The 19,429-nt window shown below is 46.8% G+C and overlaps 1 protein-coding gene and 1 long non-coding RNA gene across 3 annotated transcripts in view; both read right to left on the bottom strand.

Annotated features, from left to right (window-relative positions):
• KIAA1549L (KIAA1549 like) overlaps positions 1–19,429 on the bottom strand; it is a 251,026-nt gene that overhangs the window by 24,519 nt on the left and 207,078 nt on the right. The window lies entirely within an intron of this gene.
• LOC116599078 lies at positions 7,886–9,707 on the bottom strand. Its single transcript, XR_004289235.1, has 3 exons — positions 9,621–9,707; positions 9,163–9,243; positions 7,886–7,996 (listed from the first exon to the last, which is right to left on the bottom strand). It is a non-coding gene; the product is annotated as an uncharacterized LOC116599078 (long non-coding RNA).

The following is a 19,429-nucleotide window of genomic DNA, read 5'->3' as shown; positions in this document are numbered from 1 at the left end:
GTGACGGCATTAATGGTATTCCCTAAAACCACTTTAAGCGAATACCATTTATGTTTATGTTTAGAGACATTCTCCACCCTCGTGCCTTTTAGGTAAAAGAATCTAGAGCGTCTAGTGGTCTACACCCCAATGGTTGAGGGTCTGGACTCTAGATTCGCTCCCTAAATGGTCCTGTGTCCACAAGAATGTGTATTTAGGGAATCGCTGGCTGCCTGACACCAGTTTTATTGGAGAGAGCAACAAAATCCTGCCTTCAGATCCTCAGTCTCATGGTAGACAACACATTACATCAGAAGCTCTGGAGCAAGGCCCAGCAACTTGTGCTCTAGACAGCCCTCCAGGAGACTCTCCTGCCTGCTCAGGAGCCCAACGGTTCTAGAATGTTCTCCTGCCTTCCTCCAGCGAACCTTTCATTTTGGGGGCAGCTGCAGTCCCCAAGTGGGCAGAGGCTGGGGCATCCCCAGCTTCCCGGACAGGCTACATGGACTGTCCCATGCTCGCCTGCTAATGAATGCTTATTTAAGGAGTCCGCCTGTGTCTGGGTCTCTGGGTCTGAGACTTGCTTCTGTGATACAGCCTGAGAGCGAGGCTGTGGAAGGATAGTTCACATTCACTCAAGTATGTCCATGGCTACTACTGTCTGCTAGAAGAGCTCAAGGGTTCCGTGAGAATAAATCAGTGCAGATCAGTTACCAGCCTGTTAACCGAGCCTCATCCCCGGAAGAGTTATCCTGGATAGCCTTGAAAACAAACAAATCAAACACAACACAGAAAACTTTCAATAATGTGTATGGTATCCTTGTCTCTCTCTCTGTGGTGGTTCATTCCACAGGACGAATGCATATTCAACACACTGCCTTATTACATAGCTGATCTATTTATTATCACATACAGATATTCTAAAGTCATTGAGGGAATGACACCACAAGACATTATAAGTACTTGGTCCCACGGATGCTCTTTCAGTGCAGCGCCCTTGTCATCCCAAGCCCAGTGACCTTACTCATATACCGGGCAACTCTCCGCCAACTTTTCCAAGTCCTTTTACTCTTTGCAGTCTGTATTTGCCACCTTTTGTTTTTCCAGTTCCAGGACACAAATAATCAACTGGGGGGACCAAATTGCCACACTGATTTTCTTCTTTGTGGTCTTTCTCCTGAAAGTTGGGGCCCAGCTCTTGGCTGTATCCATATAATGACCTTGGACCATGGTAGGAAATGCACCAAATAGGATCATATGAGTTGTTGTCTAGCCTTAGTCAATAAACCTGTAGGACTTTTAAACAAGTGTACCTGTAAACATCCTGCATCCAGCATTGTTGAGCTGTCAATCAACATCCTTGTGTTTTGCTGTTTCTAATACTAGAGAAAGATGGAAGTAAAGGCATTCCACAGGATCATCGTTTAAAAAAAAAAAAAAGAATTCTGGTTCTGTTTTCTAAAGAAATGTTGTAGAAATTCTTAATTTGGATCTATTTGTTAGTAAGAGTTTCAGCTTTCTTCAGCTGCCAGTGTGTTATCCATCTTTACCATAAAACCTGGAATAAGAGATTTTTGTTCATGTAAAAAAATCTCCATGCATAGTGACACACTGCCACATCAGCAAAATTAGACGATACGGTTAAGTAAGAGTGGGAAAAAAATTCTAAAAATTCATTAACCTTTGGTGTACTTATCCCACTCCCAAGCCTATCGGGGTGTGCATGTGAACTCCTAAACACACACACACACACACACACACACACACACACACACACATCCCTTAAAAAGATTTAGATATCTAGATCCTGGTTCTGAGTGCTTATTACTATTTTATAGAGAATGAATATTCTCCCACCTGGGTGCCAGAATTTAACAGTTAGGTGACCTTGGGGAAATGTCTTAACTGAGGCTCTCTCATAAAGCAGGACCCGAGACGTACTTTATTTACAGATCATTTGTTTTGGAAAACAATTCCAGGGAATAGGAGTCAGGGCCTAGAATGAGTAAACTCAGGGAAGGAAAAAAAAGCCAGTCAAGGGCAGGTATTAAATTAGTGATTGTCATGGGCAGTTCAGACTTAACTTCTCTGGGGATCCTCCAAGGAACCAGGCAGAACACGCTTTAGGACCGTATGACAAAATTTTGTCCACCAGCTCTCATCCCCCACTAGTCAAGAGCTGGCTCCAGCAGGTGTCCTTGAACTCTGAGATCTCTGCAGGTGCAGGGAGCAAGGGCTCTCACTGGTGTCCCATGGAACAGAGACAGAGAAGCCTCAGGGCAGAAGTAAAAGCTAAGGGACCACTACAGGGCCATCAGGTTGCTGCTGCAGAGGCCAGATCTAAAGGGTGTTTTGAGAAGATACAAGACACGGCATAAAATATGTTCGAACCAGGAAAGTTAACTTTGCTTTCTGTCACTTGAGTTCCTCATCTGTGAAGTGAGGATAGTAGTAGCATCTGCCTCCAGGGGTCTCATGAGGATTAAATACAATGATACATACAGAGATTAGAACAGTAGCATATGGCAAAACACGACGGCCGCTGTCGTCACCATAAGTGTCGTTATTATTACTTTTATATATTCAAGTGCACCTGTTTCTCACGGAATTACTATGCGTCAGTCTCTTGGATACATGAGATAGAGCAGAACGAGAAAATGTCACCAGGGAACTTGTTCATAAAGGGAAGTATGCTCCTTATTAAAATCAGTACATAGAGGGTCAGAAATTTGTTATTTTTCCTATTTTGAAAACGTAAAGGCACTTTCCATTAGTATTAAGTTAATATAAGTGCATTAGAGAAGAAATAGAAAATGCAGAAAACACCAAGAAGGCAAGAGACAATTCCTGTAATCTATTTTATCACCCAGAGTTAAGGCTTGGCTGTAGTTCAAGATCAAAAGATGAGGTGCTCAGGGCGCCTGGGTGGCTCAGTGGGCTAAGCCTCTGCCTTCAGCTCAGGTTATGATCTCAGGGTCCTGGGATACAGCCCTCCATCGGGCTTTCTGTTCAGTGGGGAGTCTGCTCCCCCGCCCCCCGCCCCCGGCTCCTTATGATCTCTCTCTGTCAACTAAATAAATAAAATCTTAAAAAAAAAAAAAAGATGAAGTTCTCTGTCAACCTTCAGATCTAGATTTATCAACAAACATCTACAGTAAGAATTGAGAATACTATTTTTACAGGAACACAAGCGAAAATGGGTTATGGAATAGAAAGCAGAATTACTTTTGCCCTAATAAACTCAGAAACATTTCTTACCTGGGTGCATGCCCCCAGGGACTGTTATCAAATGGGGATCTTTAGGGAAATGCCCGGAAATGTGCTCCCTGATGGTTTGCTGACACCTTCTAGGCTGGTGAATGCAACTTCTGAAACAAATTGCCTTCATGATGCAGAGAACATTCTGGACAGAATTTCAGACTCTGAAAGGACTTTAGGAGACCAGTGAATCCAAGCCCCATTTCCAGATGGAGTGGTCAAGGCCGGAGTGGTTGAAGTAACTTCTCCAAAGTCACCCAGGGCGGCTGTGGCAGAGCCCGGCTCTCCCAGCTCCCATCCCTCCCACCTCCTGCGGCACCACGTTGCCCGTTACACTTCCCTGTCGCTGCTGTTTGCCGCCCATACACTGCCCTTCCTCCCTACATCCCCGTCTCCCTAATAAATAATGCATGCTTAAGGCTAACCTGCTCCCAGGTAGGAAGATTAATGGCACTGGGGGGAGCTATGATTTCTCCCACCCCTGAGCTGTCCTCTGCATTTCCAGTCATACTGGTGGATCTATTATGTGAATTTATAGTTGTGCTTTAAGCAGGGCCAAAATATACTTCTTGGCAACCACTCCCTGCTCTGCCACTCTCCCAGGAGCCCGGGCAGTGGGGGTGGGGATGGGGGTGGCTGTGCCAGCTTGGGGGTTCTCTAAGTTTGGTGGGAAAGATATTGCCTTCGATGAGGAGGTGGAGACACTTTCTCTAGGCTCCCACTGCCCCCACCCCATAACACCCCAACAGAAGTCGACCTCTGCTTCCCACCCCAGAGCTTCCATTTCGTATGGAAGGGGGCTTCCCTTTAGCTGCAGGGACGGGAGTTATACCCCCAGTGACCTCACAGGTTTGCTCTAGCCTCCTCCTGTTTCCCTACTGTTCTCACTTGGTTTTTCAGTCTCTGGACATCTACGGGTGGAAACAAGATGAACAGTCATCATACCCTGGGCTTCGCCCTCCTCGCACTTGTATTTGCTTATTTAATGTCCATCTTGCCCAAATCTGGATGCTCGCCGAGCCCATTTCACCTCTGCTCTTATAAACTTAGCATACATATTCAAAAAGCTTCGTGATATTAAACCAGGAAGAAATTTTGTCCAGTTGTCCATGGGGTAGGACCTGAGGTTAAGCTAAAGGAGCCGGATTCCCTGACACGTTTACTCCACTGCGGATGAGCTGTACGACCACAGGCAAGTCACATCAATTCCCTAATCCTCGGGTTCCTCAGCTGTCAGATGCGGGAGCTGAACTTTGGTCTGGGAAGGACCTTCCGGTTCTCACATTTACTGTTTCTTGGACTCTGTCTGCCCCAGGGTTTTCCACATGTGCTGTCCTGGGTTTTCCACATGTTGCCTCACCCATCCCTGAGGACCATCTGGCTGTACCCATTTTCCAGATAGGGCATATCACCTCTACGCTACTGTAACTTGCTTAACTTGCCCCAAGCCCTCTCTCTAATTTACACATTCCTGAAAATACATTTTGCTTTTATTTGTCAAAAAGGGGGAGACAGGAGCAAAGGCAAACCTCCCAGTGTGGGCTGATGGTTGACTTGGGTAAACGTTGGGGGCTGTGTCTGGGACAGAGACTTTATTTTTAAACCTCTTTAACTTGAAGTTTACCATGCTTACTTCTCCAACCTCCCAAAGCACGGGGAACTGTTTTTTTTTTTTTTTTTAAGCTATTTTCCAAGTTAATCAAGATAGACTTCAATAAAAATTCTAACAAATTAATCAGGGAATGTCCATTCATGGTAGGAAATTAGAAAACACGGATAAGCAAAAAGAAGACAATTAAAATCCCTCTAATCCTCCTTCCAGAAATAACTACTGTTAACATTTTGGCCTTTGTGCGTGCCCTTCCAGATGTTTTCTATGCATATGAAATAGGAGGAAGATGATGGGGGGGGGCCTTGCCATCACTTCCCGGCTCCTCATCAATCCCCACCCCCACGCTCCCGTCCAGGGCCAAAATGAAGAATGCGGCCTTGGCCCTGCAGTTTCTCCCCTCCCCCCTTTCAAGGACAGCCCCAAGCAGGCCACCCAGATGCTCTAGCTATTGTGATGGAAAATAGGAAGTCGGGGAGAACCGGCGGGCAGAAGGGGTGTGGGCTGCAGGATTTTTAATTGGGATTCTGGAGAGAGGTGCAGAAGCACCTATGACAAAGGAATGGGAGAGGAATTTAGAGAATTTTGTGAGTATTCCAGAGCATGATATAATCGCCTTCATGTAATATGACAAATACGAGTAAAGGAATAGGTGTACTTAAAAATTACTTTTGTTGACACAGACACTCAAACTGTGCCATCGGGGTCATGCTTTTATAAACAGAACACACAAACATACATGCATATATATGTATGCATATATATATGTATGTAAGTTTTTTTAATAAAGTGGGATTGTATGTAATATTTTGAAGCCCTTTTCATATACAATATTGTGAAATGTCTCTGCCAATAAATACGTGTATTATAGGGAATAACTGTAAATGATTTCATAGCATTCTGCTATATGGAGTTTTTGGGCTATATGTAAGAGCCCGCTATTGTAGGTGGGGTCCTAATATCTTGCTATAGAAACAAAGCTGACATAAGTGTACTTGTGACTGACACTCTGCACATAACCATGGATTCAGCCCTAGATCCCCACAAGTGGAATTATGGGGTCAAAGGATATGCACATATGGAAGATCTTGGACTCTTCACGCAGCAGCAAAGGCCACTGGTATTTAGAAGAAATCAAGGCCATTTCTTCTCCACACCTGAACACACGATCCCTCCCCCACTCGGGGCGTGAGCTCTGGTACTCACTGGAAAGAGTGAGAATCTGTGACCCTTTCAGTATCGTTTTCAAAAGAGCACACCAGGATGGCTCACTCAGGGGCTAAGTATCCATGTGACTTCAGCTTCTCTGAAATACTACAGGACAAACTTGAAGGGAATGACAGCCCTCCTGGGATCCCCATGTACCTTCTTTCTAGAAAATCTTCCAACACAGAACATGGCTTGGAACACAGGTTAGTCCTACTGCCCGGTGCCGGAGCATATTCTAGCCCTAAGGCATCACCAAAACTAAAAACTAGTTTTCTGGGGTGCCTGGGTGGCTCAGTTAGTTAAGTGTCTGCTTTGGGCTCAGGTCATGATCTCAGGACCCTGGAAACGAGCCCTGCATTGAATGGCATTGCATTGGGCTCCCTGCTCAGCGGTGGGCCTGCTTTTCCTTCTCCCTATGCCTCCCCACCCCCTTCATGCTCTCTCTCTCAAATAAATAAGTAAAATCTTAAACAAAACGAAACAAAAATGGAACTGCAAAACTAAAAAAACTACTTTTCTATCAGACCCTTAATGAAAGGACAAGCCATGGACCAGGAGAAAATACTAGGATTTGTAACCAGAATATATATGGAGTTCCTGCATGTAAAGAACAGAAAGACAGCTCAGTTTAAAAATTGGGCAACGTAAACAATGAATCATGGAACACAACATCAAAAACTAATGATGTACTATACAGTGACTAACATAATAAAATAAAAAATAAAAGTAAAAAAATGGGCAAATGGCTGGAATTGACATTATCAATACAAGAAGATACATAACGTGTCTCATAAACACACGAAGGAGTGCTCAGCAGTGGCGGGTAATTAAGGAAATTATGTCATTTCACATTTTAGCCTGGGATGGCTAAAATTAAGAAGGTTAATTAACAGCAAGTGTTGGTGAGGTTGAGGAGTGAAATCAGAACTCTCGGGCTGTTGGTGGGAGGCTCAAATAGCCCACATACCTCCTAGACCTGTTTGTTGTTTCTTAGAAAGTTGAACATACACCTTATGACCCAGAGATTCCAGTCCTACAGATTTACCCAAGATAAATGAAAACATAGTGTCCTGGTCCATTCCAGTTGCCAGAACAAAATGCCACAGACCGGGTAGCTTATAAACAACAGAAAGGTCCTTCTCACAGTTCTGGAGCCTGGGAGTGTGAGGACACCGGCATGGCTGGGTAAGGGTCCTCTTCCGGGTTGCAGACCTCAGATGGAGGAAGGGGTCGGGGAGCTCTCTGGGCTCTCTCACCTAAGGGCTCCACACTCATGACCTTATTACTTCCCAAGGGCCCCACCTCCTAATACCAACACATCAGAGGTTAGAATTTGAGCATACTAATTTTGGGGGATGTAAATCTTAAAAAAAAAAAAAAAAAAAAAAAAAAGGTGTGGGGGGTTCCTGGGTGGCTCAGTTGGTTAAGTGTCTGCCTTCAGCTCAGGTCATGATCCCAGGGTCCTGGGATAGAGCTCAGAGTGGGGATCCCTGTTTGGCGGGGAGCCTGCTTCTCCCTCTGCCCCTCCCCACCCAGCGCTCTCTTTTTTCTCTCAAAAAAATAAGTAAAAATCTTTAAAAAAAAATTGGGGTGACCGTAGCACATATGTTCATAAATGATGAAAATATTTACAGTAGTGTTTTCTGGTAGCTTCAAACTAGAAACAACCCAAATGTCCAATAACAGGGTGGTAGACAAAGAGTGATCTATTTATGCTACAGAATACAATGGAACAGTACTCAGAAATAAAAAAATAAATAAATGACAGATGCATGGAACAACATAGATGAATTCTTTTTTTTTTTTTTTTTAAGATTTATTTGACAGAGAGAAAGAGAGAGAGCAGAGGGGGATGGGCAGAGTGAGTCTTAAGGAGACTCCGCACCCATCATGGAGCCTGACGTGGGGCTCAATGTTACGAACCTGAGATCATGACTTGAGCTGAAACCCAGAAGAGGACGCTTAATGGACTGCTACCCAGGCATCCCAGCATAGGTGAATACTGAGCAAGAGAAGTCAGGCACAGAAGAGTACGTACCAAATAAGTAAGTAAAAATGCCATTTACATGATGTCCAAGAATAGGTAAAACTATGAAGGTAGATATCAGAAAAGTGGTTGCCAGTGGGGCCATAGTGCAGTCATCTAGTTGTACACTAAACACCTATACATCTTATCATTTTTAATTTTGCCTTAAAATAAAATGGCCTGGGCAACATAGCTAGTTCTATGGGGATGGTCAGGGAAGGCCTCTCTGAAGAGGTGACATTTTGAAGAGCTGAAGGAGAAGGGGTCAGCCATGGGAAGATCACAGGAGAGCTTCGGGAAAAGTCCTGAGACAGGAAAGAGCTGATAGAATTTGAGAAAGAGAAAGATGGGCTGTTTTGGGCTGAACTGTGAACCCCTCGACGTTTAGCCTCTGGAACTGTGAGAAAATAAATTTCTGTTGTTTTAAGTCACCGGGTCTGTGGCACTTTGTAAGGGCAGCCTGAGCTGACTGACACCTGACCCGTGTGGCTGGAGCCCCAGCTAGCAGGAGGCGGGGCAGGGCGGGAAAGGCAGGCAGGAGCCTGATCATGTAGAGTCTTGAAGGCCATGGGGAGAAGAATGGAGTGTTTTCAAAGGGCAATGGGAAACTCTTGAAGAATTTCAAGCATGGGAGAAATGTGATTGGAATTTACAAAAGGCGAGCTAAAAGGCTCTTGCTGTAATGAAGGTAAGGAGAGACAGCAGGAATTTGAGTTAGGGTGGTCATGGACAAAGGAGGTATAGATGAGCTCGAGAGAGGTCTTGGAAGAGAGCTGACCAGACTTGGCGAGAGATGAGATATGGGGATGAAACAAAGGAAGGAGTCGAAGTTGAGACCTTTACCAAGAAGTAGCATCTTGCTATTTGGATCTCCTTGATGTTCTCTGAGCTCCCCAGGCATGTGTTGTCCTCTGGGCCCTTCCACTTGCTGTTCTTTCTGCCCAAATGTTCTTTCCCCAAGGCTAGCCAGGCTAGCTTCCTTATTTCTGGTCTCTGCTCAAAAGTCACCCCCAACCCCCTCCAAGAGCCTTCCCTGGAGACAACCTATGAAGAGCGCCTCCTGTTTTTCTCCATGTCTCACCTGGCTTTATGCTCCCTCTCAGCATTTCTGACGTTGTGCTGAACATCTGTGTGCTCAGGTGTTTGTTACTTTTTCTTCCTACTGGAATATAAGCTCCCTGAGGGCAGGGACTTTGTCGTGTGTCCTGCTGCTTCCCAGAATGGCAAACAGCAGGACTTGAACACATCCTAGTTGAATGAATAAATGGAAATGCACCTTAAAAGAGAGCCTGGAGAATTTCTGCTCAAAAGCCTTTAGCAGGAAAAGACATTGCCAAGTGTCTAAAATGAATTCGATGTAGAAGCTGTTTTTAGGCAAAGAGGCTTGAGTGACTCACAGGCTCACAGCGACCCCCTGGCTGAATCCAGACAGGCCCAGAAGGCGACCCACCTCAAAATACCCATCGACCCTAACTGACCAATGGGCTACTTACAACTAGGCACAGTTGCCAAAAACGGGAATATTTCATACGCCCATACCTCGCTATACCTCCCCATCTTCCCCCTTTAAAAATGGCTCCCACCCACTGCCTCTTGGCAGGCAGCGTCTCTGCTGTCCTGTCCTCCGCTCCCTTGCTATGTGCTCCCCATTCTATCTCCTTTGTTCTGCCTCAGCTGAATTCTTTCACAGCCCAAGCCAATGGCTTCTTCCCAATCGTCGCACCGTATTTGGGGGCCCCCGTCTCCCGAGAGATGCCACATTTAGACACCACATTAGACAGCCTTATCTAGAATGGAGTTGGAGAGAAGGGATGAAGGGTTCTTGATGATGTGGAGAACACAGGCAAAAGAAAATTTTAATCTCCTTACAACTTACAACCCATTGACAAGTCCTTGAGACAAACAGAGTGACCCTTCTCTAGGAACTCAACTGCCTCGATGTTATTACTTACAGGATCTCGATGTCCAAGATCCTGTAAGTCTCCACATATAAACATTCCTTTGGAAACGTCCTTTATCGCTATGCCCCAAAATACATGTTGGCAATCATCCTTCAAGCATATGGCCCTCTGATAGACATCTGAAGGGTCTCCTGACTAAAGTTCTACTAGACAGTGATAAATGACCTTTTCCTAACAACAGCTAGCCCCTCAAGGTCCCGGAAACCTTGCTTCCAAATTCCTTAGAGACTTACACTATCCCTAACTCCCTTCCAACTAGAAAGTATATCATCGGTCCCACCTCACAACCCTGATGCACCTCTTTCTGCCCACGTCCTGTCTCTGTGCTTTAATAAAACCACCTTTTTGCACGAAAGATGTCTCAAGAATTCCTTCTTGACTGTTCGCTCTGAACCCTAACACTTTCACATCATTGAGGCCATTTATTCCAGAATTTCTTGAGTAAGACAGCTGTCTTACAAGACCATACTTCCCAGGACGCACATGTCCCCAACCGCACTTGGCTTCGCCCAGGCTCTCCACTTACAGTCTCTCCAAGGCCCTGATTTTCAGCTCCGTGCTCAGGGCTCTATTCAGCAAGGAGAACAGATTCTGAACAAATTCTGCAACTTTCCCAGTAAGGGCCCAGAGACCAAGTGGAGGGTTCAGCAAGATCCATTTCCGGGCCATCTGGCCATGATGCCTTGATCTGGTTCTGTGTCCATTTTTCTCTCCACCAAACAGGGTCTTTTGGGCAACACTAAATTAGGGCTGCTTCTCTCCATCTGATGCCAGCTCTGGCCTGAACAGTCCCAGCGCAAGTGCTGCCTGTCACCAAGGAGGCAGAGACATGTTTACAAAGCTGCTTTTGGAAACCAAAAGCCTGGGAGTTCTCACTTCCCCTGGTCCCGGGGAGAAGCGCTCTCAGGGCCCAAGTAGGGGCAGCTGCTTTCCACTGAGCCTACCTCGCAAAAACTTCTCTGATAACAAAGGGAGACTGGCACCCTTCGGAACAGGTAGGAGGGTTCAAATTCATGGTTTCGTGACTCCTTTTCTGCAATCAGCATGAGAATGGAATTTTTAAAAGTCTCAGCAAAATTGCACATTTCCCTGAAACTTCCCATCCCCCAAATCACATTCCCGGTTGGCTCCGTGTGTGTGAGCTTAGGGGCGTTCCAAATCAACTCATTAGCATAACAAAACACACTAATATGCTCATCACTTAAATTCCAAGGGTTTTTGGAGCTCTGTGTCCTGAATAGTGGACAAAGACCAAATACACATTTCTTATTATAAATCATAAAATCACAAGATGCGACAAAATTCCTAGCAGTCCTGAGATGTCCGAAGTGCAAGGCTGGAAGAGAAACAAAAAACAGCGGCCCTATCTCCCTCGTGGAATCTGTTAGCATAGTTAGAACAGCTGACGCTCCCCGGGTGGTTTCGATGTGCTTTACCATTATTAACTCACTTAATTCTTACAACAACCCTATCAGGCAGGTGCCCTTTGTATCCCCATTTTCTGGATGAGAAAACTAGAGCACGGAGAGGTGGAGTAGGACAAATTCATGCTTCCAGTAAGTTGCTGAGCTAGAATTCGAGGGCAGCCAAGCTCCAGGACGACAAGCCTGACCATTCCACAGCATTGCTTGTTAACGCTGAGAACGAGGCGTGAGCCCGTCAATTAATTAAAAATATCTTTTAAAACGGATTCAACCTGAAAGTAGGCAAAATGGCTTTTGCTCATGGGAAGTTGTTTCACTGGCAGCGTCTGAAGGGAGCCATCCCTCGCTTTTGCTCATCTTCTTAGCCAAGCAGGTGCTGTGGGCAGCCGAGGAGACAGAAGGTCAGTTTTGAGAGCTGACACCACTCCATAACAAACAGGCTCTCCCCAGCTCCCACTCAGATCTGCTCTTTTCCTTTCGGGTCTTGGAAAAGCCAGCCAGACTCACAAAATCCCTCTTTCTCCCTCCATCTGGCCCTAAAACACAGCCTCTCCTTGTAGCCAGGCCTTCCCAACCCCACACGGAACAGCAGTCTCTAGCTCCTCACCTTACTCAACTCTCCCTCTACAGAGGGCCAACCAAAGATGAGAGGCGGAGACTGGAGGAACAGTGACATGGAGGGTTATGCCGGTGGTGTTCCTTACAAGGCCCAGCCACCACTCTTCCCGGAGTAGTGGATACTGCACACATCCCAACACACATCCCCTCCTGGCCCAGCTCCCTCAGTGAGGTCTTACCCGGTGAAACCCATCAGTATAAACCTCCCCCCTCTCCCATTGCTATAGGGATGGATACGTGGGTTGGGCACTTGACCTTCAGAGGCTCAGTGAGAGTAAATCCCACACACTTTGTTTCATGGCTGGGAAGGAGAAATTCTCTCTTTCATTGGTCCATGTAGTAAGTACGCTCCTGCAGCCATTTGCTAGGAGAGCCAACCTGTGGATGAAGACGATGCCTAAGGACAGCGCCTCCCAATGTGGAGGGATGGAAAGAGAGCCCCAGTCCGACCACGCCTGAATTTACTGTACCCCATACCTTCCCTTCATGATTTAAGATCATTTGGTTCGGGATGGGCTTTCTGTTACATCAGCCCAAACGTCCTCACCGATAGCCACTGCTGAAACGGAACTTAAAACGTAACATACCTTTGCATGCTAGTCAAATCAAATGCGTGTATGCGATTTGATAAGCCAGTCCAATCAAACGCGTGTATGGCTCAGAGTTCTAAAGCCACCCTCCCCATCCGAGTCTCGGCTCAGGAATCCCGTCTGCTGGCTGACACACTTGTTTGCTCATTTGCTCAACAAATAGAGACACTGAATTTACTATGCGCCAGTTCCTGTTTCGAGTGCTGAGGCTTCCAGGATGAATAAAACATGATTCCTGTCCTTGAGGAGTCGAACAGGGAAAATAACATGAGTAAGTCTACAGGGGGGGAACCCAGGAGAAAGGGCTTGGATGGGGGTGAGTCCCCCGTGCCATGGGAGCACCAAGGACAGGCACCTCAATCAGACCCACAGATACGGGGTCAAGGAAAAGATTCTGGGGGAGAAAATGTTGAGACTCAGTTCTGCAAGCCTTGCCTGGGTCACTGGTCTTCAACCCAGAGCAGGCTTGGCCCCGGGGTAATGTCTGAAAACCTGTTGTCACCACTTTGCAGGTGGGAGAGGCCAGGCACGCTGTTAAGCATCATACAATGCATGGGACGAAGAATTATCCAGATCCCAATCCAACAGTGCTGAGGCTAAGAAAGCCTGGCTGCATGAAGTAGGTGGGAAAGGATGTCTTGAGCAGAGGGGAGAACACAGAGATGGGAGCCAACATGACAGAGCTGGGAAGGGCCTGTAGGGCCAGAGCCAAGGGCAGGTGAGGGAGCGACAAGCATGTGCTAGAAAGGCGCACCTGGGGCCAGCCAGTGCAGATGCCTCCTGGGCCCGGAGCGGAGGGTTCAATCCTAACCTGAGAGCTGTGGGGAGTTCCCGAAGGATATGACACCAGGGTGTGTGTTTTAGAACACCTCCTCTGACAGCTGTAGGGTGGCTTCCCAAGTGGTGAGTACTGGGGACCGGCCCATCAGCAGCTACAGCACTGACAGGCACAGGCCGCCCGTCCAAGTTCACCCCCCAGCCTGCTGCACTGCTTCCGCCGTGTCTGCACCTGCCTCCTCTACGAGTGTGGAGAAGCACTCGAGTGACTTCATCTTTCTCCCCTCCAGCCTCAGCCAGGTAGCACGACGGTGGCCTCACCTGTGCGGCTTACCTGCTAACGCCAGCAGAGGAGGTAGAAATCAGAGAAATTTGCCCAGAAAAAATCAGACAAAGTAAAACTTTGAAAGGCCCTTAGATGATGCCTGGGGTACGGCATACGTGCCTGTGTATACAACCTTACGGAGCAGTATGTGAAAAGCAATATACCGTCTCTATAGAACATACGTAAAAACTCATTTCGGGGGCAATATTTAAATGCTTCCCTTAGCCTTTCAGGGCCCATGTTGCTGAATTCACATATGCTAAGTGGCTCCAGGACTCGGTAAATGTTCACTAGAAGAAATGAAAGAGATGGCAGTTTCCAAGGAATTCTCATTAGCCGGAGGGCCTCCGGCTCCTGCAGGGGCTTGGGGGCACAGGTGGGCTAGGGAGCACACAGGGCCGGGAGGAACTAGCGTGGCGTGCATGGTTCAGGACCAGAACTTTCCCTCCAGCGGCTGGGCACACTGCCAGCAGCCAGGCCTCAGCTGTCAGCTGGGAATTGCTTTTGCTCTCCCTGGGCATTGGTGGGAATCGGCAATGCCAATTCTCTTAGCAATTGTCCTTGGCTAAAGACAGCTGCCTTGCCCAAGGACAGCCAGTGATGGTCAGCGCTAGAGTACAAAAGCCCAGATGCTTCACCCAGGCTGGGGCAACTCTGCAGGGTCACATGAGCTTAGCCGAGACCTTGTAATATCTGTACCACAGCCCAACTTTGCACTCTGCCTCCTCTTGCTTCTTTCCCTTCCTCTATAAGTGTCCCTACCCAGGGCAGCGCACAGGGGGCCCCGGCTTGCAAGAGTCCAGGAGAAGCAAGATGGGTAGGCGGGCACCACGAGGAGAAGCAGGCAGTGTTCAGAGCATAAGCAGGGAATCCGAGAGCATAAGCAGGGAGATGGCACTCACGTGCTTACAGCAGAGGGGAAGTTGTATGTCTCCTGCCCGGTGGGAAACGGCCCGTGTGGGAGGGAAATCCTGGACCTGTCGGGGAGGCCTGGCTCCCAGTGAGATCACAAGGCCATCTTGAAACCTAGCCTACTCCCTCTCAAACCTGCCAACCAGAATCCACTTCTGGCTCCCCACTTGCCAAGCAGCACCCATCTCTGTGGGGCGGAATAAGCATCTGGACAGCCACGGCCTGGTGAGATCTGGCCCACAACACGAGGCCCCTTTGCCGCCAAACCCCTCCACCTCTTTGTCTTGGGCTCATCCAGGGAGGCTGACTTCTTGGTAACAGTCCCCCAGAATTAAAAACCCCTAAACTAACCTTGAGATGACCTATCACGCCAGGCTTGTTGATAGCTTAAGCTAGCTGGCAGAGGTAAGAGAAAGAGATTAAGGGCTCAGCGGGGAGCACACGTGTGAGACAGTTCTGGGTGGGATGCTGCGGGGGGAGATGGTGGTGAGGACCAGTCCAGAGGGCAACAGGCAGGCTGCCTCGGAGGTGAAGGACCAAGTCCTCACACCCGACCCCTTGCCTCCCAAAGAAACCAAGAGCTGATCGTGCCCTGAACTGGGGACCTCATGCAGCGCGAGGGCAGCCTTGCCCTTGCCTGACTGTAGTCTCCGACCACCACGCCCAAGCCGTCGGATGCTGGGGCAGGGGCGGTGAGTGAGGAGGAGAGGCTGCCGCTGGTAATACAGGACTGACGCCCTGACCCCAGACTTGCCATCAGCCAAACCAGGCAGCCGGGGCTTTCCAGATCACACCGCATTCCTCGGTGCATGGAACCCGTCAAAACAACCGCTCGAATTTTCTGGCCTCCTTCCTTTCTAGTGACCACCGCTCGCCTGGGACAGAGGGAGCTGGCTGCCTTCTGAGGCGAGGGAGGCTAGTAAATAAATGCCCTATCACACACCACTCGGCCTCGCAGGCCTTCAGCCGGTGGCTGGGGACCGAGCTCCGAGTGATGCTTTCATCTTCCCCGTAGGCCTCCTTGCCTCCTCTGGCTCTCCTCACTGCTTCCCGAATACTGCTCTGCCTGCTAATTCTCTGCCCATCTCTCCTGTACCTGTGACGGGGTTGGGGGGCTTGCCCTCGGCGACCTCCTCGCAGCGTGCGTTCCTGCAGAGCCGAGGCTGACCGGCCAACCCTCCCTCATGGCCCTCACTGAGGCGGTGACTGTGCTTGACCGAAACTGGGCTTCTGTCACAGAAGGCCCTGGTGTACAGGCCCGACAGAGGAAATGAGGCAGGGCCCACCTTTCTGCCCCCTGGTAGTTCCCAGACAGCAACCCCACCACCACCTCCCGGTCACAGCCAGCCCAGTGGTTTTGTTCTCAGTCACTCCCTGTACATTCTGCCAGGCCTCTGATGATTTGCGGAGTGTCTAACTCTTCACAGCCGTGTTTGGTCTGTTCAAATGGCTTGGGGTTTTCTGTTTTCTGCAGCAGAACCTTGCCTGACATAGAATCCCTTTTGGTAGGTTTAGGTCTACTTCTCAATTGCGAAACCATCTGGTTTTCCACTAACATTTCCAAACGTTTCCCTGAAGAACACTTCTGGAGTGACAGTGATTGTGGTCACCACCGTTGAAGCCTCAGCATCGCCCCTTCTGAGAGGTGTGAGCTTTGACAAGATGCTAGAGAGAAACCTAAGGGAAGGGGCCCGTAGAGCTCTCTACTTCAGAAAGGGGAACATCCTTTTCCAAAGGTGCAACTCAGACGTTCCTTTTCAGAGTCTCCCTCACAGCCAAGGCACTTAGCTGACCCCATTCCCATCCCATTTGAAAACTCCAAACACGAATGGAGGTTGAGGACGTACGTTTTGATTTCGGGGGAATGATTTGGTTATTCCTTGTCCTTTGGAAGCAAAGATTGATTCCTCAACGACATAAAGGGATTACTAATTTGCCTGATAGAGGGAACATCACTTGGGTCTTTATTCTGCCTGAGAATTCACACGTGGGGCATTTTCTTTTCCCTCCTCATCACCTCATTATTTTCTGTATGACTTTTTTTTTTTTTAAAGATTTTATTTATTTATTTGACAGAGAGAGATCACAAGTAGGCAGAGAGGCAGGCAGAGAGAGAGAGGAGGAAGCAGGCTCCCCGCTGAGCAGAGAGCCCGATGTGGGACTCAATCCCAGGACCCTGAGATCATGACCTGAGCCGAAGGCAGCGGCTTAACCCACTGAGCCACCCAGGCGCCCTCTGTATGACTTTTATTCAGGAAAAAAACATTTAAAAAAATACTTTGAAGTAGAGGTATTTTTGCTCTTAGATATTAGTCTGACATTCTCTTTTCTAACTGTTTCATGCCCTGGGAGGAATTCATTTCAGTGCCAAGGTTAGTTTAAAGATCTGGTCTGGCCATCTTTTTAAAATCATGCCTTTGTCAAAAGAGGGTGCTGCCTTCTGGAAAATTATCAGCCAGTTGAGCCAAAGGAATTGGCAGGAGTGTACTGCATCCCTTAGCTGTTAGGGGGACCAAGAGGTTAAGAACTGTTGCTGCGAAACACAGTGGCTCCCACACCCCTTAGAGCCAAGGGTCTATTTTGGGTAGGTCCCAGTACATACTTGCTCTATGGAAACATTTTCAAAAAATCCAGGCTTCCCTCAGTGCTAGGGCTAAGATTTGCCTGTGCTTTGTGTGTTCATTTGCTTCTTTATTTATTTACTCACTTATTTTTACATGCAGCCTTTCCTGTAGGGATTCTCACACAGTCAGGTTTGGAGAAATTAAATCAGTATCCCAGTGCTTCTGTTTCTCCCATATCAAGGAGAAGGTCCCCTCTGATGATCCCTAACATGGCAGAAATGACTGGAAATCTGGGCCTGGCTTCAAGATCCCCGGACCCAGTAGGAAGAATGACATGCTTCCAAATGACTGATCCGTTCACTGCTAGGCTAATGGATTCTTTTGTCAGAGGTGCCCTAGCATTTTTGGAAAATCAGGAGTTCAGAAAACGAATGCATTGTTTAAAGCCATGACTCTCCTCTTTTCCTCCTTTATCTGCGGGTCCATATTTTGCTTTTTTGAGTTATCCATGCAAAATTCTTTGAGACCTGCCATCCAGCCTCTTGGTGAGATTGGAAGTATAGGATATAGAATCATGTGAAAGCAGATATATAGTGTGATGGGTTTATATGGAAGCCCTACTGCATGGTAGTTAAGAGGGGAGGCTCTGGAGTTGTGTAGATAAATTAGGTAATTGCTCTGTGCCTTGATTTCCTCATCTATATAATGGGCATAAGGGGGTACATACCTGGCTGGTGACTACAAATTCTATTAGATAATCCACATAAAAAGACTAGAACAGAGGCTGGTCTACTGTGTGCAGTCAGTAAATGATGGCTACTTTTCATGTGATCAGCACAAAAGGCATGGGGAAAAGAATCAGGAAGCCACTGCATTCTTATAAATAACAGTCTAAATTCTTAAAACAGGTTCCTAGACAATCATTTTGTCTTAAGGAAACTTATCTTTGCTTATGTTTTTGAGACCACATGGGAATTCTCAAGACACACATTCTAATTTTCTGAAATCAGAAAAATCTATTAGAATAGAGTGGGCTTCCCTTAAAGCAATCTGTAATCGGAATATTTATACATGTTTGTGGGGGGTGAGCAACCTCCTTTTAAAAATCATCCCTCTCCTTCTGTTGCCATAAGTAACGTACTCACAGGGCATTCTAAAATTATTAAGTCACTACTGCAAGTCATGGCATTGTCTACGGTTAAAAGAAAAAAAAAAGCAACACACTGTTCTCTTTTCAAAACTAATAGAGAAACTGTCCTATTTCCTCAAAGTGTAAAAATGTCTGTGCCTAGAATCTCATAAGAGACCCATTAATTCCAATCTTGAAATACATTAAGAATCTTATCATATACCTCAGCTAATTCTGAGCAAAAGAAGCCCCCCAGACCATGGGCATGTGGGAAGAATATTCACTGCTGGTACGGAGAGATTAAGTGGAAAATTCAAATTTTTAACGACAGGCCGATTATCAAATTGCTGACCAGCTTTAGTATAAAATATTTTTATGAGGAGAACAATTAGTGTTGAGTAATTTCACCTGGAGTTTAAAAAAAAAGATTTGCCTGAAGCATCTAGAATTTTATAAAACTAAACTATCAATTTGTTTTATATGAAAAAGGAAAACAGAAATAAAAGATAAGGTTATCATGACCGACACAAACATCAAAGGTAAAGTATCTAGAAATTCAAATTAGGTAGAATATCTCTGTTTTAAACAGAACAATTAAAATTCCCTCTTCAATCTTTTGTGGCAAACAATGACCAACCTGAGTGGAGAAAAAAAAAAAAAAAACAAAAAAACCTTCTTGCCTTCAAATTAGCACAGTACATTTAAGAAATCGAGTGTCATTTTCAAAGTACAACCTCGCAGATTATGGCCAAATTTTATCCAGACGTTTTTGAATCCTAATTCTTGATACAAAAGCCTTTGTTTGTAACTACAGAAATGTTTCAGGAGAATGGGAAAGAAACCTTTTCCATAAAACCCAAGAGTAGACCTAAGGCCATTTGAAATTTGAGGGTGGGGTGAAGTGTTATCCAATATCCTCTCAGGGTAGCATTTCCGTGAGCTCAGGACGCAACTACGTTAACAGGCCAGGAGCCATCGCATTTGAGACACCCACTGCCTGGGAGCTCCTCTTCTGGGGAAGTGCAGTGGGATTAGAACAATTTTTGCT

Source organism: Mustela erminea, chromosome 9 (genome assembly GCF_009829155.1).
Source record: "Mustela erminea isolate mMusErm1 chromosome 9, mMusErm1.Pri, whole genome shotgun sequence".
In the NCBI taxonomy this organism is placed as follows: domain Eukaryota; kingdom Metazoa; phylum Chordata; class Mammalia; order Carnivora; family Mustelidae; genus Mustela; species Mustela erminea.
This window is presented reverse-complemented; position numbering and strand designations above follow the sequence as displayed.